Here is a 21,433-nt window from a genome sequence, read left to right on the forward strand (position 1 = left end):
ATTAATTTTCCCCATCTAACTTAGTAAGGTTGTATGTCTACACTTTGATGATTTATAAATTTTGTTAAATTTCACACTTGAAATGCTAAGTGATTTTTTAATAAATAATTAGAATAAAGAGTTACATACAGAAACCACGCTAATAAAAGTATGCATACATTTTAAAGTAACTTACAGAAAAAAAATACATCAGACATAGGAGTATAGGAGATTTAACCCTTTACTTTTAAAAAATATATATACAATATACTTAAAATCATACAAATAATATATTGACCTCTAAGGTAACCTCATTAAATTTCATTATGATAGGTTTATAATGAGTTCTATTTTTAATAGATTATTTATTTATTTATTATTTATTTATGATAATTTTGAAGCAAATTCTAGTTGTTACACATCATCAATATAATTTCATATGTAAATATTTCAGAGTATAGTTATGGAAAACAAAAACAATATAATCATAGTTCACACAATAACAGACCCCCCCCAAAAAAAAGTTGAGAGAAATTCTATAATAATATCAGGTATTCAGTTAGTCGTCATGTTTCCTTAATTGTCTTGAGAATTCCCCTCACTCACATTATCTCTCTTCTCACCTCCTTTTGTTTTAAAAAATAATAATAATAATAAATGGGGCTAGAAAGATGGTTAAGTGGGTAAAATGTTTGTCATGAAGTCTGAGGACCCCAGAACTCATACATCTCTAACCTCAAAGCTCCAAAGCAAAACAATACAAAAGAATCAGGATCCTGAACTAGTCAGATAGGGAGATTGGTCTCTTCCAACCATCAGCTCCCTTCTTCGTATTTCTACTAAAACAGATCTTTGACAAGTAGAGAGGAGACCATTATTAAGCAAGGAGGAGACCAACTGACCCCCAACTAGGGTGTGTTTGTATATATGAGTGTGTGTGTGTGTGTGTGTGTGTGTAGGTGGGGGTGGTCAACCGGGTGGACAATTCCTGGAATCAACTCTTTAGGACACAGAGAACTGTCTGCAAGAGTCTTAATCAAATTATTTCCCTATAGAAACCTATGAGGTCTTGTAGAAGTGTATGGGCATCCTATAGAAACACGTGAGGATCCTTACTGAAATCTGAGGTAGCCAAAAGAAGAAACCAAGGAGTAGATCCAAGAGAATTCAGCCACCCTTCCCTACTTCTTCTTGAGTGGCTGCACTTCTGGCAATCAGGGGCCATTCAACATGGGGACCTGAACTCATTCTTGCCTTGCACCAACAAAATCAGCTGATGGGGGAATGGGGTCTCGTGCCAGCAGTAGCAATGTTTCTCTTTTCTGTCTGTCTTCTACCCTTCCTTGCAATGCCCATTCACAGAAGCTAATACCCCAGCAAGCTGGTTTTGACTTCAGTATGATGTTACTTCTCACACTAAATATCACATGATATCTAAGAGCAGAAACCCAAAGAAAGACTGGAACAATCTTATGAGAAACCACCCTCCTCACTCATATGTTTTCTTATCCTTTCTCCAAGCCATGACACTGATCACAATTGAAAATACTACAAAGTCAGCAGGGCATGGTGACCCATGCCTTTAGTCTCAGCACTCAGGAGGCTGAGGCAGGGGAATCTCTGAGTTTGATTCTAGGCTAGTCTACAGAGCTCATTTCAGGACAGCCAGGGCTACTCTCCGAAAGCCTGTCTTTGAATATGAAGAAACACATACTATAAAAATCTACTTAACTGTTCTTCCTGAACAGGCTGTAAGCTTTATGAGGGAAGGGATTGACTATAAGCTGTTGACTGTAAGCTTTATAAAGAAAAGAATACTTATTTTGGCCACTTACCTATGCTAAATTCCTACAAGCATACCCGGCACTCAGTAGGCAGGCCATGATGGTTGTTGGTTGAATGTATGTTGCCACTCATTAATAAGAATGTGGTAAAAGAGTGGTTAATGAGGGAGAACCAAGGAAAGGAAAAAAGACCCTCATCTCTGATGAATGCTACACAGATACTATGCTTGTCATAAACACGGCTTTGCCCCATCTTCACAATTTTCCTAGAAAAGGAGCCTTAAAGTGACAAATCCCAAACTCATGGCCAACCACTAGCCCAGCCTCCCCTGGCATCCAACAGAGAAACTAGAATCTTCCCTCCAGAACTCTTGGAAATTCCTATAGGAAAAAGAGATGTCGACATGTCAAGGACATCTACCTTTTTTTCCTATGCTTTTTCCCATCACTCTCCATATGGGTCATTCCATGTCTTAGGGGTTTTCAGAAACTCTAAGCACTCTACATTTCAAACATGGCAGGGGAGTTGAGCCCTTTGCCTAGGGCTTTGCATCAGGCCCAGAAAGACCCTGGGGTCTACCTCTATCTGTTATGAAGGCTTATAAATCAGCACAGGCCTGGGCTGTTAAAAGTGCATTAAATAAGTGTGTGTGTGTGTGTGTGTGTGTGTGTGTGTGTGTGTGTGTGTGTAAACATAGTCCCCATAACAGGAGCACTTTTGCTGGAAAAAGCATTGACTCAAAGCAAGGGAAAGTTTGGCTCCGGTACCTTACCAGGACTTAAGCCACCCAAGCCACTCAAAACCAGCTTGTTTCCTCCAAATCTACAACAAAAGCACCTATGCTTTGTATCTTGCTGATAAACTGGAAGGTCGGGCTCTCTTAGAAAACATCCTGGAAGGCACACCTCATTTAACAGGCATGGGAGGAAGGCAGGAGATTGTAGCGAAAACTAGATGCAGTTAAACTCGTGCACTTCTTAGTTTTATAAATGTGTCAAAATACCATGTGTTGATTTTATTGATTTAAAGGAAATTGACCGTAAGTTCTTTTGTTTTGTTTTCATTAAGATTTCTGTATTAAAAGATAAAACTAGCCTTCTCCACCAAGCCATGTAAATGCTCAGCGAGAGGCCATTCTAGCTTGCTCCAGAGTGAAGCATGGGAACACATGAATGTCACCCAGCTGTTGGAAGTGATACCACAACATCCCAGAAGTCAGATTTGGGTATTCCAATGGGCCTCCCCACCTGGGACTCTCTTGTTGGTCTTACCTCTATGGAGCAAGTGTCTGCTCCAATGCACAGCCCCTTCTGTGTGTCTGCCCTTGGAAACCAACGCTACTCCCCAGTTATTTCAAATGGTTCCTTGTTTGCACGATTTCCAGACCCCCACTAAACAAGCTGGTTTCAACCCTCAAGCCCAGTTCCAGCTGGTTACTGCAGGCGGATTTATGAGAAGTCTTGTCTGGAGACAAGAGGAAAATATTGGGTAATTGGAGCAAGCTCTTCCAAGAGGCTGCCTGTGGTATGTAACTAGACTTCCACTCTGAGGCAAGTGGGTCATGTTACCTAGACTCAACCAGAACCACACTGGACTCCATTCACAAAAACCACACCCCATGGCCCAGGATAGGGAGTGGCTCAAGGTCATGGGCACCTTTTCCAAAATGTAGCAACTTGGTGTAAAACCAGAAGGAGACTTTTCCCAGTGGTCAGTGTCTGTGACTAGAAATGAAGCAAAACTAGAACTGTATGATATATATATATGTATATATATATATATATAAAATCAAAAGTAATTCAAATATATACCCAGTCTCTAAAGAAAAAGCCCAAGGGAGCCAGTGCATGTTTAATGCACACCAAGTTATCTTTTAAAAATCCATTACTTCCAATTTCTGCCATTCTCAATATTCTTCACACAAATGACAGCTGCTTCCTGAGAGCTCACTCTCCCCTCTGCACTCACAGACAGACCAAATATTTTCCACAACGTCCAGCCTATATGGCTCATCTACGCCCTCAGCCCCAGTTCTTCCTCCGTTCTCCACGTGTAGCTCAAATTAGTCTGGCTTCTGCGGTTATTGAAAGTCCTTCTTCCCGTCATTCGCCACACCCTCCCTGCCCCCCAACTCCCACCCCTGCCTTGGTTTATTTGCTGTTTACAGGAAAGTCCACACTCTGATGAACCAAATAGGAATCTCCAGCAGACAGGAAAGGCAGAAAACTGTGGATTCTAAAGCACTGGTCATTTCTTCCCTACTGCATTAAGATCCGATTGGAAAAAAACCTTCATTTTCAGAAGGAGGCCCTGACCTAGAAGTGCCCAAACGTGGCCAGATTTCATTGTTCTCCTTGAGACAAAAACCTTCTTGCTTATTAAAAACATCCCCTCGGAAGGCAGAGGCAGGCGGATTGCTGAGTTCAAGGCCAGCCTGATCTACAGAGTGAGTTCCAGGACAGCCAGGGCTACACAGAGAAACCCTGTCTCGAAGGAAAAAAAAAAATCCCTTTCCATCAACCAGCAGAAATGTCTCAATATCTGAAATTCCCACATTTTGTTCCTTTGGCTTGGCTATATAAAACTATATTCTCTGAAGCAAATAAATATCTCCATCACTACTAACTGGTATTGGTGTTAGTGTTCTGTGAATTTATTTCCCATTAGCTAGCCAGGCAACCAGTGATACTTAGGGATATTGGAGTTGAGAGTAAAGGGGAAAAGATTCCCAAGTTTAAGGTGATCAGGAAGAAAGACCCAGGGAGTGTATCCAACAAAATAAAGAGCTAGTGTATACCCAGTGTTAAACCCTCTGCCCTCACCCAAGCCATCAGAGTAATAGAGCTTGAACCACATGACCATCCCAGAAGCCCCAAAGCCTTCACTGTCTATCCACTGTGATCCCAGAGACATTTTTTGGAGTGGTGTGGTTTTTCCTGAAGTCCTCAGTAAATGCAAACTCAGCTTTCCTCTCTCCTCCATCCAATCCCACCTGGGGCTCAAGAGCTGGTTCTAAATACTCCCCAAGTACAGCCTATACTGTTCTCTTGCTCTGCCTCCTATGCCAAATTTCACCTGAACCATTCATTGTTTCTACTGGAAACCTGAGTCTGTTTCATGACCCAACCCCATCTGTTTCTACGACCTAGAAAACTCTTGCTTCTCCAAAGTTCTTCCCCTCCCAGAGCCTCAATCTCCCCCAGTTGTCTCTAACTATTCCCCATGAATTCCACCTGCATCTCCAGCCACTGAAGGCTTCCATTACTTAACAGTTGCACCCAGGGCTGCCTTTGCTGCCTGACATCACATGACATACTGCCAAGTCATTTCATTGTCAGATTTCTCAAAATGCTGTTAAATGGGTGATGGAGAGGAAGAGTGAGTGAACGAAGGCTTTAACATCTGGCAGGGGAATTTGTGAGATCTGACCACCTGGCGGCTCCTGTTAGTGATATATGTTCAATAATAACAACAGCCGTCAAAACAGGAAATGCATGGAGAGGTTACTGTCCATTAGTCATCTGTCTTGAAGTCCTGTCTGACCTCAGCAACAGTGACACTCATTGTTTTTAAGGCCCCAGGAATTTGCACATTGAGCTGAGAGACCCATGAGCTAAAATAACTAGGGCAAATTCCTCCAGAAAGCTGTGCCCTGTGGAAACTGGTGAAGCGTTTAAGAGGCAACCTGCCCAAGGTTGAATAGAGCTCTATCATTTGTCATCTGTGTGACTATGAGTTACAGAAGGTTTTCGTCACCCTGTCTCAGTTAAAAGCAATATCCAATACTCATCAGTGCTGTCTTGGGTTCAAATCAATACTCTAACTTGCAGGACAGCAACAGACTCCACTTCGGGCATTATTAGTTCATTTGGAAGCCTATCAGATATCCTGCCACATAGGAGTCCTTGCCGTAGTCAACACAGACTCAAGTTTAAAGAGTTAAAATGTATACCAGCCAGGAATTTCCTCGGCTTAATAATCCTCGTGCCTTCTACTCTCCACAAAGATCTAGTAGCAGTCCTTGCAACAAATCCATAAGCATAACCTTCAGGTCCCCCCGCCCCCCAATAAGGGCATTGCCAGTTCCAAGTGTTAAAAAAGCCCAAAAATGTAGCTTTCTAACACAGATTTCTGTGCTCCTAGTCTAGAAACAATTCACAATCTGGTGTCAGCCTCACCATAAGCAATGTTGCCTAGCACCCGGGGTTGACAATATCATCATGACTGGCTTCCATAGTAACAGTTAAGCAGAGGTCAAATTGTCACGTGTCATGGGAATTTGAATAGGTTAACTCTTTTACCTCAAGATAATAATGGTAACCATCTCACACCACCACTCCAAGGTGATGAATTCACTTGTGTCCAGAGTTTAGACCACATAGAGTACAGCAAATAGTCTAAATGTCATGTCTCCTTGATGTAGACTTCTGGAATTGCCTCAATTTTCTCCTTCCAGTGTAGGATTTGGTGTTTGGTTTTTTTTTTTTTTTTTTTTTGGTTTTTTTTTCTTAGTTGTTTCAGCTATTTCTAAATATTCCATCAAATTGAACTTCTGCTTGGGTTGACCAGAAGCCCTTTCTACCGGCACTTATGGACTCTTAGTGACCCCAGAGTGTCTAAAGGAGGAACTCTCTGAGACGGGTAGTGTGAGTCAAGCCAGTTCTTACCCTTAGTCTCAGCTGTCTGCAGTGGCCACATGAGAGCTTGAAGCTTCCTACTCACCCAAAGTAACAAGGGCCCTGGGGCTCGTGTGGCTTCTAGCCCAGGGCCTAAGCCATCCGAGTTATCAAGGAAGAAGCCACGTCACCCTAGTAACTTTTCCTGTGATTCTCAGTTAATTAGTGACATCGGGACAGAATGTACATTTATGTGGAGTGTGGTGGCAGAACCGAAAAGTTGTAAAAGAGCTCACCAGGGGAGCTTGAACTCAGATAAACAAGACCAGGAATCTATTTTTACGTGATTTTTTTTTTTTACCAGTGAGGAGCAGAGTACAATAAACAAGACCAGGAATCTATTTTTACGTGATTTTTTTTTTTTACCAGTGAGGAGCAGAGTACAATGAAACATTCCTCCAAGAAGCCTCCAAATGGCGTATTCATTTCCTCCTGCCATCTGACAGATAGGAATGACCCTATCAGCAGATCTTGTTCCTCTCTGTCTCAATGAGGTAACCGTCCGGTGTGGAAACATGATGACTCGCTTTGAGGCATTTCTCCCTCCTGTCTCCTTTTTATGGCCACGGTGTCTGGCTTTTGCAATTGATCAGTCCCCACCTTGTCCCAGATTCCCCAAATCCCTTCCCTCCAACACCCTGGTTTCTGACTAAAATAAGCAGAGCGAAAAACCAAGGTGACTTTCTGGTCCTGGGGTTGGGCGAGCTGACTGAGGCTGTTCATCTTGTTAAAGGGAGCGTTCATACGTACACTATTGACTTAAAGAACTGAAAAGACAGGGTTTTTATTTAAAAATTGGAGGTGAGATGTATACAAGAAGTGTCTGGATACAGGCTGATGATCTCTCACTCCTTCCCTTCTGGGAAGGCAGAGCACAGTCTAGGGCCCTTCCCTCCACACTTGACTTCCACCATGTTATCTATCTTACTACAAAATTATTCTCATTCATTTTTTTTTCAGAAGTCCCTACTTTACCCTTCCTGAATTCAATGTACCCACAAAATAACAGGATCAATAAACTAGTTTTAGCTTTTACTTCACAAACTTACAGATCTCTTACAATGTACCAGGCAGGTTCTGAGTATTTTGCAAATGCTACCTCACTGAATCTTCACAAATGCCCCAATAAGGCAAGACTCCTGCCAACCCCATCACAGACTAGAAGGAAACTGAGGCTGAGATTAGAGAGGAAATGATCACATATAAGTGGTTCACTGAGAGCTGGAATCTAGGTAGGACAGCTCTACAATTTAAGTTTAACCAGAGTCAAGCTATGTCAGTCATTGTGCCATTAGACCCTATCACCTTCTAAGTTAGACTAAGACAGAGCCAAAACTGTTGCATCTTCTTGTATTGGTCATCATCTAAGATCACCTCATTCCCCACCTGCTACAATAAAACAGAGGAGAAAGAGCTTCCATCTTAGAAGACTTAACTGCAATTTCTGTCCCTCTGTTTTTACCACGTTGTGGCTTTGGTCAGGCTCTTTGGCTGGCCTGTGATGCCTCAGTTTCTCCACATATTCGCTACAGACATTGATCCCTTCTTCCACAGGTTATTGGAGAGGCTGAAGAGATCATAGCGCTACAAGTGCTTGGGCAATTGTTTCTGCCACTAGTGAACCTTGTCCCTCTGATGATGAATACGTGCTGTAATTAAGGAAGCAGTGTCCCCATTTCTTCATTACAGGCAGCCCTTACCAGTTGGAAAAAAAAAATCTCTCAAATAAAAGAAGTAAGTCCTTATGTTTCTTTGTGCTAGAGTCTGTTGCTGTTGCCAGCAATCCAAAATAAATCACTTCATGAGGTAAGGTCTGTTTATATTATTCCACTACCTGAAGACTTCCTGTGTATGACATTCAAATGGGAGCATCTCAGCCAAAGGCCTATAAAGTCATTTCCCCAACGCTTTACACTTAGCCGGGCTAAACATCTGCTTGTTTTGGCCACCTGAGTTGGTGAGTTTCACTTTGCACCACAGTGCGGTGCAGGTATCAAGAGAGGACCCAGACACTTTCTTTCCTCCATGTCTCAAGAGAGGCCTTGATTTATAGCTCCACGGCCACTATTAGAACTAGCAGCGAGGAAACCACAACAGCTGGGCTTCATTACACTCAGTCAATGGCCATAACATTTTTTAAGGTAGCAGGCTGGGCCCAAGGTTGTATTCTCAAATTTTCAGCCGGTTTAAAGCTTCAACCATCTGAAAGACAGATACGAATACCAGTCAGACCCCTGTGAACATCCAGTGACTCAACCAACTGTGAATCAAAAGTATTGGGGTGGGGAAAACTGCCTCGCACTGAACGAGTGTGGACACCTTCCTTATCATTCATTGTTCTCCAAACAGCTCAGTATAATAACTATTTGCATAGCATATACATTGTACTAAGAATTATAAATAAAGCGGAGATGATTTAAATGACACAGGAAGGGGATGAGAGATGGCTCAGCCAGCGAGAATGAGTGCTTCCCTTGCAGATGACCTGAATCTAGTTCCTAGCACCCACATTAGGTGGCTCACAACTGCCTGTTAACTCTGGCTCCAGGAATTCCGGCACCTTCTTTCAGCCTCTGTAGGTACCCACACACACATGTATAAATACAAATAAATAAATAAATAAATAAATAACTTAATTTTTAATCTAAAATATAGTAAAGGATATGTGTAGGATATAGACAGATACATGACCATTTTGTGAGGGATCTAACATTCACATGTGTTGGGTCCATGTTGGTCCTCCATCCTTCAAAAACAGTAAAGGATGGTTTTAAACTTTGATGAGAGATCTTGGTGTTTTCCTTTTCCAGGGGAGACCCCTACAACTTGAAAACTTTATTAAGTTCTCACCCTGGGAATAACATGTATATAGCCTAAACCTATAAATGTGGCAATGGTTTGATCTCATGTCCTTTTTGCCCCTCTTTACTACCCATATGACATATGAAAAAGGAATACAACAAGCCTTGTGAGTTGTTTTGACAGCCATTGTAGGAGCAATATTCAATGGTTATGAAAACCCTTCCCTCATCGATACATTTCAGAACTCTTTCTCTTGTAAACCCAACAATTCTTCAATATCAAGTGACTTGAGTCTCTTGAAAAACACATCTAATGAAAGATAGCCAAGAAAGAAAGAGAGACTATTGATATCAAGAGGGAATAGGCTGGATAAGTTAAGGAGAACAGCATCTCTCTCTCTGAGGAAAAGTGTCTATATATCTATGCACGGCTTCACTCTATACCTCCTGACATGGAATGAAAGCAACTCTCTTTTGAGATAATACAAGGTGGATTATGGAAGCCAAACCTTAAGGAAAGAATTTAAAACATCTTGCAGCTACCCAAAATAGTCCAAGATTCCACCCGCTGTCCTTCACAGCTTCCACACATAATCACAAGGGCTTCCATGGCTTAGAAACATCTCAAAAGAAGCTAGTACAAAAGCAAACCAAGCATGCATGCAGGGTTATATTCTTCCCAGAAAGAGGATCTACACGTCGGATGTTGTCCATCCAACACACCTCAGTGTTTATAGTTGGGCCAGACCAGTAGTTTTCTAAGACATCTCCAGCGCCTATCCAATAAGAATTGACCACATTTGTGTGTGTGTATGTGTATATATATATATATATATGTGTGTGTGTGTGTGTGTGTGTGTGTGTGTGTGTGTGTGTGTGTATGGTCCTTGTTGGCTTCAAGTAGCCATAGTCTAGCTGCTTGGGAGTTTCTATTCAAACATCGCTTTCCTCCAAGACATGCCTTATTTGAAAGGCTGCTTGCAAGTGTTGCCTCTTCATCCCCGCACATCTCCCAGCATCACCCACACTCAATGCTGTGTCCTAGGTTCCCAAGCTTCTGGGACTCGGCATCTGCTTGTACCTTGACCATTCTGCCTCTGGATTCAAACTCACTGCTGTTTGCTAGAAGTAACTGTTTGAGCCCTCTGTGGGACACTTTCCCATGCACAATTCACATCTGATCCACAAAAAATTGTTAACATAGCCAGAATACCCCCATTTTATCAATGAGGAGAGCCCGGACCTGTGAACATGGTGGTGGTTGATGTGGGGTCAGCCCTGGGTCTTCTCTGCGGTCTGTTCTCTGTCTATTACATGGGCTCCCTTGACTCCTTCCTCCCTCTGAGCATCTGCTTGCTCACTTCTTTGTCAGCAGCATCACCACCCCCCTTCCCCAGACTGCCCTGGGAACCCAGGCTCTTCAAACTCCACTACGAACATCTCTCCTTGCATTGTGTATTTTCTCCTTTGTGTTGGTCTCTGCTCCTTTCCTGTCATAAATTCCTGAAAAACAAACTACACTTTTCCTGTTATTCTGTTGCAATCTGCACCTTGCTCCGGTGAATCTGATGAGCAAAAAAGACAGCTTCAGTCATGCAATTTATTCCTGTTTTTATGGTGTTCTGCTTATATCTGATCCTTGGGCAAACATGCTGGTGTCTGTGAGATGGAGATGGGTCATGAATCCTGAAATACCTTTCAGCTACAAATATTTCAAGGCAACTTCCTAACCCATTGCTTCTAGGGTTTTTGTTGGTGGTTGTTGTTGTTGTTGTTGTTGTTTGGTTCCTCTTTAATTAATACACAATTTGAGGTAACTAAATGAAAACTAAATCCTCTTATTCTTAGCATTGGAAGTAGGACATGGTTTTAAAAATTAGCTTTTAGGCGGTTATGACCAAAATGCCTGACAGCTTCTATAGTTTAAAGGAGAAAGGACTTATTTTGGATCCTGGTTTCTGGAGATTCAATCCATGGTTAGTTGGTTCCATGTGCTTGTGCAGAACAAGTAGATTTGGGAATGTGCAGTGGAGGTGCATCTTTGACTTATAGCAGACAGAAGACAGAGAGACATAGGTCCTAGGATCAGTGATTAGCTTAAAAGGCGCATGTCCTGTGACCTCCTCCCAAAGTTCTCATGACCTCTTCCAATACCATCACTAGCTGGAGACCCAGCCTCAGCTCCTGAGCCTGTGGTGGGCATTTCACACGCAAACAAGAACACTCTGCCCCAGATCCCCAGCAAAGGAGCAGCACTGACTACATTCAGGGTGGGTCTTTCCAGCTTAGTTGTTCTTCCACACGACAATTTTTTCTGGAAAGTCTCTCGAAGACACTTCCAAACCTGTCCTTCACTGACCCCTAAGAACTGCTGAGCCCGGTCGAGGTAATGATCAAGATCATAGCCAACATAGGCACTTATACAATCAGATTAAAATCAGATGCAAAATTGACTTCAAACCGTGCATACCAAATAGATTCAGTGGTTCTTGTTCTCTGTAGACTAAAGTTCCCTTGGCTTCAGGAGAAAGAAGGATTTAGAGCTTTGTAATACATGTAACGATTCTATTTTGAATTTGGTTGTTGTTAATATACAAAGGCTTCATTTCTAGCAGATGGAAGAGAAATAGAAAGAAAAAAATTGTTTTTAGCTCCACTAGGAAACTGGAGTTAGCTGTGTTGGCAGGAATGTGAGAGAAAACCACTGCGGCCATCACCTGTGTGAGCATGAGGAACAGCGGGCCTCAGAATACACTGTTTTAGCAAATGGAGTATTTTGAACTAAAAGCATCTGAGAAACAGAAAAAGTTATTTACTTCTCTGTATCTGCCTAAAAATAGATGCTAAGTCTCTTCTTTTATAAAGTAAATTCATATTTCTAAAGGATATTTCCACTTGTAAAGATGTCGTTTCTTCCACCACACAGCAATTGTCTCCAGACACAAGACAGCCATGTTTTCCAAACATCCTCTCCCCTCTGCATTTTTATGGGCTAACTTTCCAGTATAGGAGAAGAAAAACAACTTCCCTTACTATTCATTCATCACAGTTCTAAGCTTAAACTCCCTGTAATAAAAGATTAGCAGGAGAAAAATAAACAGAAGCCTAACATGATGTTGGCTGCTTGTACGGACAGGAAACACCTCCTCGAAAGCCCCAAGTCTTTTCTCCTTTTTTAACTAAAATATTTACAAGACTCAATCATCTAGCCATGTCCTTAAACATTTTCTCTTTAAGAAACATGTGCATAGTAAATAATGAAAACTTTGTTTTCTTACCTTTAATGGCTGGGAGCCTTTAAAGGCTGGGCTATCTCTCCAGCCCAACTTTGATATCTTACTAATCTCTTTTATCAGCTTGATTTACACAGACCCAATAATAGAGTCTAAGAGGCCAGACAAAAAGGCTCCCCCCACCCATGTTACCTATGAACATTCGGTGGGGGAGGGAATTTTGTCAGTATTTATAAAAAATTAAAATGCACATATTCTTCCTTTGACCTGGCAATGGTCAGTTTTGGAACCGATCCTGTGGACTTATTCATATCCACACACAATGAAATGTACCTGGAGACTTCTTTCTTGATATAAATTTCCTTTGTCTGTCTCCTGTGTCTTCTTCAGTTTCCTGAGACATGGTTTATGCTAAGGAGACATACTTCAGAATGACATCATATTTCAGGATTATTTGTCCCATTACCGTCGTTTTACTAAACAATTTTTATTCATTTTTTGAAAGCATTGGGTAAATTTGAGTACCCTTCATCCCACTGCACACGACTGCTAAGATCTGAAGCCCAGGTAAACCGGCTGTGAGCCGGATGTTCTAACCGCTGTACTGGGGTGAAGGTTTTCTCTTGCCTCCTACTGGTTTGCATTTCCCTGTTTGCAGAATTTTAAATGAAGTGTCACCATAAAGAAGGCACAAATTACTTAATCCATACCCAAGAGCCAGCCTCATTAATTTACAACCACACCTCTTAGGTCACATCATGGTCATTAATTATACCTAGAGGATGTCGCAACAACAGACACTCCCAGTATGCCCTGAAATGTTTTCCTGTCCTTTTCTAAGACCTGGGTCTTAGAATACAGTGGCCTTCATCAGCCCTGTCTACTTTGTTCCCATTTGTTGGAAGGCACGAAAAGGCATCCTGAGGTAGGTAACATTAAATCAGAATTACTCAAGCTCACTCTTCCCGAGTATGGACGGCAGCTTAGGAAATGCAGCCCTTCCATCTCTACCCACTCATGATATCTCTGCTCTTCTCCTTCGGGAGTGCGACCTGGCATCCTCATTACAGTCAGCCTCACACCTCAGGTAAAGAAGGAAACTCCAGAAACTGGGATTCCCTAGCCACACAGAAGACAGCCAATGGTAGAGGCATTTGGGGACCGCAGGCAGCTCTGGTTCTTGTAACTACTGTCCCTGGAAAGGTGATTTTACAGCAGCCACTGTTGTCAAGTGGAGATAAATTTCCTATAATAAGAATAGCAGCAGCAGACCGATATGATACTTGGGTTCGTCTGGAAGAGCCATCCAGGGATATTCCAGCCTTACGGTTGTATCAGCTCAAGCAGAGTTGACGTCTCCACCTCCCAGAGGACAGCTTTCATCTTTTAATCACTTTTACAAGCAACAGAGGTCATGAAGACCATAAGATAGCTGAGGCCATTGCCAGGTACCCTGTGAGTGACTGACCACTAAGGGACTGGGGCACTTCTCTGGGTCTGTTTTTCTCTCTGGCTTTTTTCCCCAGTCTTTCTGTCGATGAGATGCAGTAAGACTGAAACCCTAACTGGCACATTGCCTAGGTGCTGATGTTGGAATCTTGAGGAGCATTGAGTAATCCACTCTCCCCCTAACTTCAGCATCCATCACAAAAGGAGGCGACCTCACTTCCCCCATGCAGTGCTCATGCACGGTGACTCACCTACCAGAAGAGAGATGCTGCCCAGCACACAGCATGAATTCCTCTCTTCATACAGCCAAAATGGTGACATTTCTGAGTCCTCATGCGGTCTGAAACGGAACAAGAAAAACTTGAATTGATTGTTGCCTGCTTTTTCCGTATGGACCAGAGACATAAATCATTCCATGTGTCAAACGCTGCCCTTCTCCCTGATTTAGTAATCACTGCCGTATTGACTTGGGAGATCTAGACTAGACATCGGTATCTCCCATGGGAACTAGATGGGTCATTTATTTAATTCACCTAAGAATTTGGAGTGTTAAGTTCCATTAATTCAACAACAATCATTTTTAAATGAATGATTCTAAGCTGACTTCTTGAGATAATGAGCTTGATAGAGATATAATGGAACAAGAGACGATTCTCAGTTTTGATTTAACCTTATTGTTTTGCTAACCACTCCCATAAGAAAAAAAAATTCAAATTCTCAACTGCTCTCAAGCTTCAGATGTATTTTTGTCACCATGTTTACTCGGAAAAGAGACCAAGTCTCCAGTTTCATTTTCCTCCACTGAATTAACAGTAAGAAGATCCTAAACTCATCCAAAAACCTTAGGTATTTTGAATTAAAGCTAAAATTATAAAACTTGGTTACAATCACACACATGCCTGGCTTTTAAGTTATCTCCAACTGCACAGATGTAATTTAGCAACACATTAAGTCCTAAGAGTTGGGTAGCTTTAAAGACAAATTTGTATCTTCTTTCTCACCTTTCTTTATGCCAGATTGTCCTGTTCTATAGCCTTAAAACCTACTACTATTAATTATAATGAATTTTCAAAAATTCAAATGTAAGGAAAGAATGAAAACTTCTGTTTGCCTACTGAAGGAAAGAAGGGGTAGAAAATATTACAGCTGTGTGATTCAAAACAATTGTGGGTACTAATCTAAAAGAAGGAAGGAAGGAAGGAAGGAAGGAAGGAAGGAAGGAAGGAAGGAAGGGAGGAAGTCTCAGTTTTCAACTTCAAACCTAGAAGCTAATCTTGTGTATGACCCCCATGGATTTGCATCCATGACTTCGTGACTTAAAAATGCCAGGCTAGAGCATTGGCTTGGTGGGTAAGAGTACTTACTGCAGAACAACCTGAATTCACGTCCCCAAAACCCATGCAAAACGCTTGGTATTAAACACATGCCTGTATGTAGCAGAGGATGGCCTAGTCAGCCATCAATGGGAGGAGAGGCCCTAGGTCTTGCAAACATCATATGCCCCAGTATAGGGGATTGCCAGGGCCAGGAAGCAGGATTGGGTGGGTTGGGGAGCAGAGCAGGGGGAGGGGATAAGAGACTTTGGGGATAGCATTTGAAAGGAAAGAAAATATCTAACAACAACAAAAAAAAATGCCTGTAATATCAGAACCATTTCAAGGCAGAGACAGGAGGGTCACAGTGGGGCTCACTGCCTGCCAGCATAGCTCCAGGTCCAGCGAGAGACCCTGTCTCAAAGAATGAGGGAGGTGACAAGGTGGAACACTCAGCATCCTCCTCCAGCCTCCACATGCACATATACAGTAGCACAAATTTCCATATGCATACACACTACACACACACACACACAAATAAAAATAAAATACCAAGGGGCTGGAGAGATGGCTTATCGGGTAAGAGCACGCACTGCTTTTCTTTCTGAAGGTCCTGAGTTCAAATCCCAGTAGCCACATGGTGGCTCACAACCATCAGTACAACTACAGTGTACTCATATACAAAAGCACCATTATCTTCCCAGCCATGAGCTGACCTTTTGACCATCGCTCCTGTGGAGTAGGCCTCATAGCAATTAGAATGTGGTTGGTTACACCCATAACTGCCATGCCACTATCATACCACCTGAGCACATTTTGCCAGGCATGTTGGTATTAAAAGCAAGCAAGATCTATAGATTACCATCTTTCAACCACCGCCCCCATGTCTCTCCTAGTGCTAAATAAATAAACAAACAAAAAAATCAAAACTGAATTCTGGATATTTTTCTCTACCTGAATGAGAACACTCTGATGAAAAAGCTAAAAGATAAATTTAACCACGTAACATTTTTAAAGGGGTCTGTTTAAACAGACAGCAATATTTCACAGCTCCCGTGTTTGGTCCTCCACTGTGAGGGCACCAGGGGAACATTTTGATAGGGTGAACTCAGAATCAGAGCAAAGTAAATATTGAACTGGCTAAAGCAGTGAATGGCCTTATTAGATCATTTCAGTGTAAAAGGCCTAGATAGAAATTCGTTGATGGTTCTCATGAGTTAAGCTCAAATTATTTTTCTCTAGAACATGACTGTTTATATCAAATTGCTTACGAAGTCAATTTGCTTACATTAGAGAGCCCTCCCATCTAAAGGCCTCCTAGTTAGTCATTTTGCCTGTTGCTCTTGATGATGATTTTGAGGGTTTTGGGGACAAGGTCTCTCTATGTAAACCTGACTGTCCTGGAACTCAACAGAGCTCCACCTGTCTGGATCCACCTTGTCGTGAAAGAAAACATCATCTGAAGCTGAGTGGAAAGTTGTAGGGGGAGGGACAATGTAATAGGAAACAATCTACTCCCCCCTTCTGAGCACTGAGATGGAAGGCATGCACCCCCACGCCTCGACTCTAATTAGCCATTTTAACAAAAGGACAGAAAGTGTGCTCTTGTCTAGGAGCACAGTTCCTAAGTTCCTCTTCTACCTCCTCCATCTGTCTAAGTGCTTCCCACTTTGCAGATTTCACTAGAGACTACCAACGCCACCACTTCTTGCCCTAACTAAAATTACATGTAGGGAAAAAAATGACATGCCTCTGCCCTTGAATGAGTGCTGAACTGTAACCTCTAAAGATGTGTACAGACCCACCCATTATACTTCCGGTGGAGCAGAGCTCAACCAAGGTGAGATTTAGCCATAACTATTGCCTCAGAGATGTGCCTAAATATTCACTATGGCTGTATAGTTACCTCCTTCTCTTCCTTCCCCAGCACCTAAGTGCTACCTACAGACGTTTGATCATGGCTTGTTGAATCTGTTTGGAAAGAAAATTGTAGGTCCTTTTCTTTTCCTAAAAGCTTGGTCCATTGTCTAAAATAAAGTGTTACCATTAGACAATCAAATCTATAGAAACTTTTTAAAAAGAAACTATAAAATAATCAAATGGACCAGAAAGATTATAAGGTCCTCTTCAGCGGGAAACAGGGCAGCCTCTAAGTATAGGCTTCCAGATGGCTTGATTCTGTGAGTTCGCTGCCTTTCCTTGGCTAAGCTATTTTGCAACTTTTACATTGCAAACTGTAGCAATAACAACATCAGTGAACATAAGAGATTGGTTGGCACCTCTGGAGGGATTCCAGGTTCTTGTGTCCTGGAACAAGCATCGGCGGAAGGCTTGTGGAAAGTAGCAGGAGGAGAGACCGGGTGACAGGAAACAACCTACTTCCAATGAAGAGGGTAGGGCTAGGAGAACTTTGAGAATCTCCATCAGTGATGCTATGCAAAGGATGGAGACTTTGTGCCACATCCCCGGGGTTATCTTGCTCATTTGCATAGTGTAGAGTTTCACGAGTGTTCTCGGCCCAGCAGGGTAGTGTCTGTTTTCATATTATAATAAGGCACACATCATCTTCAGACATATAGCGTGTACTTCCACCAATGGCACCAGCTCGTTCCAGTCAGCCTCCTGAAGGGTGGGAGTTGTGAGCTAGCCAGCCTTTGCCAGAGATTTTTTTCCTCTGTGTTTTTCTCATAGTAGTTCTGCAGTGTTTTATACACGGTCCTCGGGTCCTCTCCATCTGCCCTACTCTCTGGCACCAATAATAATTCAAATGACTTGTCTACAGGCATGAAAATTAATCTTTTCCTCTGCAAATATAATTGATTTCTAACCTCCACCACCACGCCCACTATGGAACAAGCCAATTTTGCATCCATTTGTAGAATTATTACAGAATTATTTGATGGTCGTTTGAATTCTCCTTTGAGGCCATTGTAATGTCGCAAGGTTCCCTCATTAATTAATGACTTAAATAAAAACCACTAACGGGTTCAATTTATATCAGAGACTTGTGATTATTATGTGATTTTTAAGGTTTTTTTTTTTTTAATTCTTTTAGTTTCTTATTTTTTTATGTGTGTGAGTGTTTGGCCTTGCATGTCTGAATGTGCACCATGTACATGCCTGGGGCCCTCAGAGGCCTTCCAGGCCCTCCAGCTGGAAGTGGAGTCACAGGTGAAAGCCATATTGGGTGCTAGGAACCAAAACGATGTCCTCTGCAAGAGCAGCCAGTGCCTGTAATCACTGAACCATCTCCCTCTCCCCTTTAAAGTTAATCTTCAACATTAAAAATCCAGACCACCGTACCAGTACCTTCCCATCCTTCATTGAGGAATCCACGGAGTCTAGCTCAGCATCTCCCTTCTAGCCTCTATCCTGTTCTCTTCCCATCTCCCACTCATTATCCATTTACACTTAACTGCGGCTTCCCCGGCAGTCAGTTCCTTCTAGAGGGAGGAAAGCATTGCTCCCTCTAGAAGTCATGAGAAAAATAAGGCTCTCCGTCGCTCTATGGACACTCAACAGATTGAAACACCAATGTGCTGCGTTAATTCCAAAAGCAAAGACCCCCCCTCGAGAACCAGAGAAGGGGGTGATCTGGAGAAACAGTGCTGATCAATCCCGAGAACCAGCGTTTGAATACAGGCACCCATGCAACAAGCCAGGAGTCCTGCGAATACCAATAACTCCAGGGATAACTGAAGGGAGGGCAGAGACAAAAAAATCACTGGAACGAGAGGGCTTCTCATCTAGCTGAGAAAATGCAAGCCCCAGGTTGGAAGAGACCCTGTGTCAAAGGAATGGGCTGATGGTGATCGAGGAGGACACTTGATGCCCTCTTCTGGTGTCCATGAATACACAGGAACAAGCATCCACACATATGCACATACAGACACACAGACATCTAAATAAATGCTAGATAAAACTTTTGTTGTTTTTGTTTTCCGAGACAGGGTTCTCTGTGTAGCGCTGGCTGTCCTGGAACTCACTCTGTAGACCAGGCTGACCTTGAGCTCACAAACATCCGACTGTCTCTGCCTCACAAGTGCTGGGATTAAAAGTGTGCACCACCACCACACAGCTAATTTTTCAGTCTTTTTCATTTTTATGTTTTATATGGGTGTTTTGTCTGTGCCTGATGCCCTCTGTGGTCAGAAGAAGGTGTCAGGCATCCGAGAACTAGAGTTACAGATGACTGTGAATCTCCATTGGGTGGTGGGTGAAACCCCAAGTCCTCTGCAAGAACAACAAAAGCTTTAACCACTAAGCCATCTCTCCAGTCACTATTTAGGGTGTTTTGTTTGATGTTGTTGTTGTTGTTTGGTTTTGTTTGTTTGCTTGCTTGCTTGTTTTGAGAGGGTGTTTTTGGTTTTTGGTTTTTGGTTTTGTTTTGTTTTGTTTTGTTTAAGAAAGAAAGTGGAAAGACTGGGAAGCAAAACTTCTCTGCCACTGTGCATTGTTTTTCTTGTTTTACTAAAACTACACGTTACCAGTTTGCCTTTTCATTAATTGATTTTAATTGACCTACTCTAGGCTGTGTCCCCATCTCTTTCTTGACTTGAAGCAAATTGTGTTCACATTGCTCTATTTGTTAGGAGTCCGTTCTCATCAAAGAGCTCACACCCTTGAAGGGACCACCCCCAACCCTCACCAGTGAATAGCTATAATTAATTCAGTATGACTATGCAACACTTAAAAAAATAATAATAATAACCTGTCCATCTTCAAGGCCGCTGACAAGAAGGAGCTCCAGCTAGTTAGCCCTACTAAGGACCCCACAGAGCACTCAAATCTCTGAACCTGGACCTCTTTGTCACGTAATTTGAACAGCCTTCCTCAGTCCGGAATCTATCTGCGTACAAAATAGTAGCTCTCAGATCTCTCAAACAGCTGGCTAGCAAGTTCCTAGACAACCTCAGTGCTTAGTCTGGCCTTCCAGCTGATAACTCAAATATAGAGTTAAGAGTGCATCTCCCTGAGTATTTAATTGGTTGGGACGCCCTGTACTCAGGATCAATGTGTGGGGGCTGTTCAACCCCGGATGGGGAGGGACGTCTTCCAAAAGTGAAGCAGGCAATCTCTCTCCCCGCCTTCAAGAGTTTGTCAGTTTTCTGAGTAATTTTTAAAGCGCATGCTGGACCTCCCGCCATTTCCAAGCGCACAGGCTTCACTTACGCTTTTAAACTTGCTATTTCATTACAGTACAAACAGCCCTACAAGGCGGCCTCCTGCTTCTCCCCTCAGGCTACCCGGAATTATTCATACTCAAGGTCTACAGAGGAACAGCCCTGGGAAGGAAAAACAGGCTAAGAAGTGAAAGCAAATTAGTAATCCAAACCGCCCTCTCCCTGCCTGTCACTGGAAGGCCTTTGGTGTCTCCTTCCACAGTCAAGGGGTTTTCTGAGCCCGAGATTAAAGGATACATTTTCAGAGCTCAGAGAACAGACACCGCGAGGAAAGTATATCTGCGCAAGGCAACCGGGACAAACTGAGCATGTACAGAATGTCTGGGCGCGCCTTAAACTCCACAGATAGATCGGCCTGCGGTGGAGGAATTCCACCTCTACGGGCCTTTATTATTTTCCTTATGCCCTGCAGGGTGGAAGCGAGAGAGGAGATGAAACTGTCCTTGGAAGTGTTCTAAACCTTAAAGCAGGGGACATCAATCAGGGAGATCTTGTCCCACCGGGATATTTGACAGTGTCTAAAGGATATTTCTTGATTTTCGCAGCAGCCGTGGCAGACTGGGAGCTGGCAACTAGGATGCAGCGAACATCGATGACGCCTCTGAGCACATCCGAAGGGACCACCGATCACGTCCCGCAATGAAGAATCCTGTTCTAGAATGCCAATAATGCTAAAGCTAGAAATTGCTGCCATTCAAAGTGTATACATCTAAGACAGAATTTTGAAAAATCCTCGGGGCTGGCGAGATGGCTCAGAGGGTAAGAACACACTCACTGCTTTTCCGAAGGTCCTGAGTTCAAATCCCAGCAACCACACGGTGGCTTACAACCACCCGTAATGAGATCTGATGTCCTCTTCTGGTGTGTCTGAAGACAGCTGCAGTGTACTTACAGTGAATAATAGATGAATCTTTGGGCTGGAGCAAGCAGGGATTGAGAGAGTGGGGCCAGCCAGAGCGAGGGGGGCGAACAGAGCAAGCAGAGGTTCTAAAAATTCAATTCAATTCCTAACAA

At 42.7% G+C, this 21,433-nt stretch overlaps 1 long non-coding RNA gene across 1 annotated transcript; it reads right to left on the reverse strand.

The window, feature by feature from the left end:
* Positions 1-6,805: 6,805 nt before the first annotated feature.
* LOC110296483 lies at positions 6,806-20,712 on the reverse strand. The gene is made up of 4 exons (XR_002378182.1): positions 20,657-20,712; positions 19,948-19,986; positions 14,175-14,263; positions 6,806-8,642 (listed from the first exon to the last, which is right to left on the reverse strand). It is a non-coding gene; the product is annotated as an uncharacterized LOC110296483 (long non-coding RNA).
* Positions 20,713-21,433: the final 721 nt, after the last annotated feature.

The sequence above is a fragment of the Mus caroli genome, chromosome 1 (assembly GCF_900094665.2).
Source record: "Mus caroli chromosome 1, CAROLI_EIJ_v1.1, whole genome shotgun sequence".
NCBI classification, from domain to species: Eukaryota; Metazoa; Chordata; class Mammalia; order Rodentia; family Muridae; genus Mus; species Mus caroli.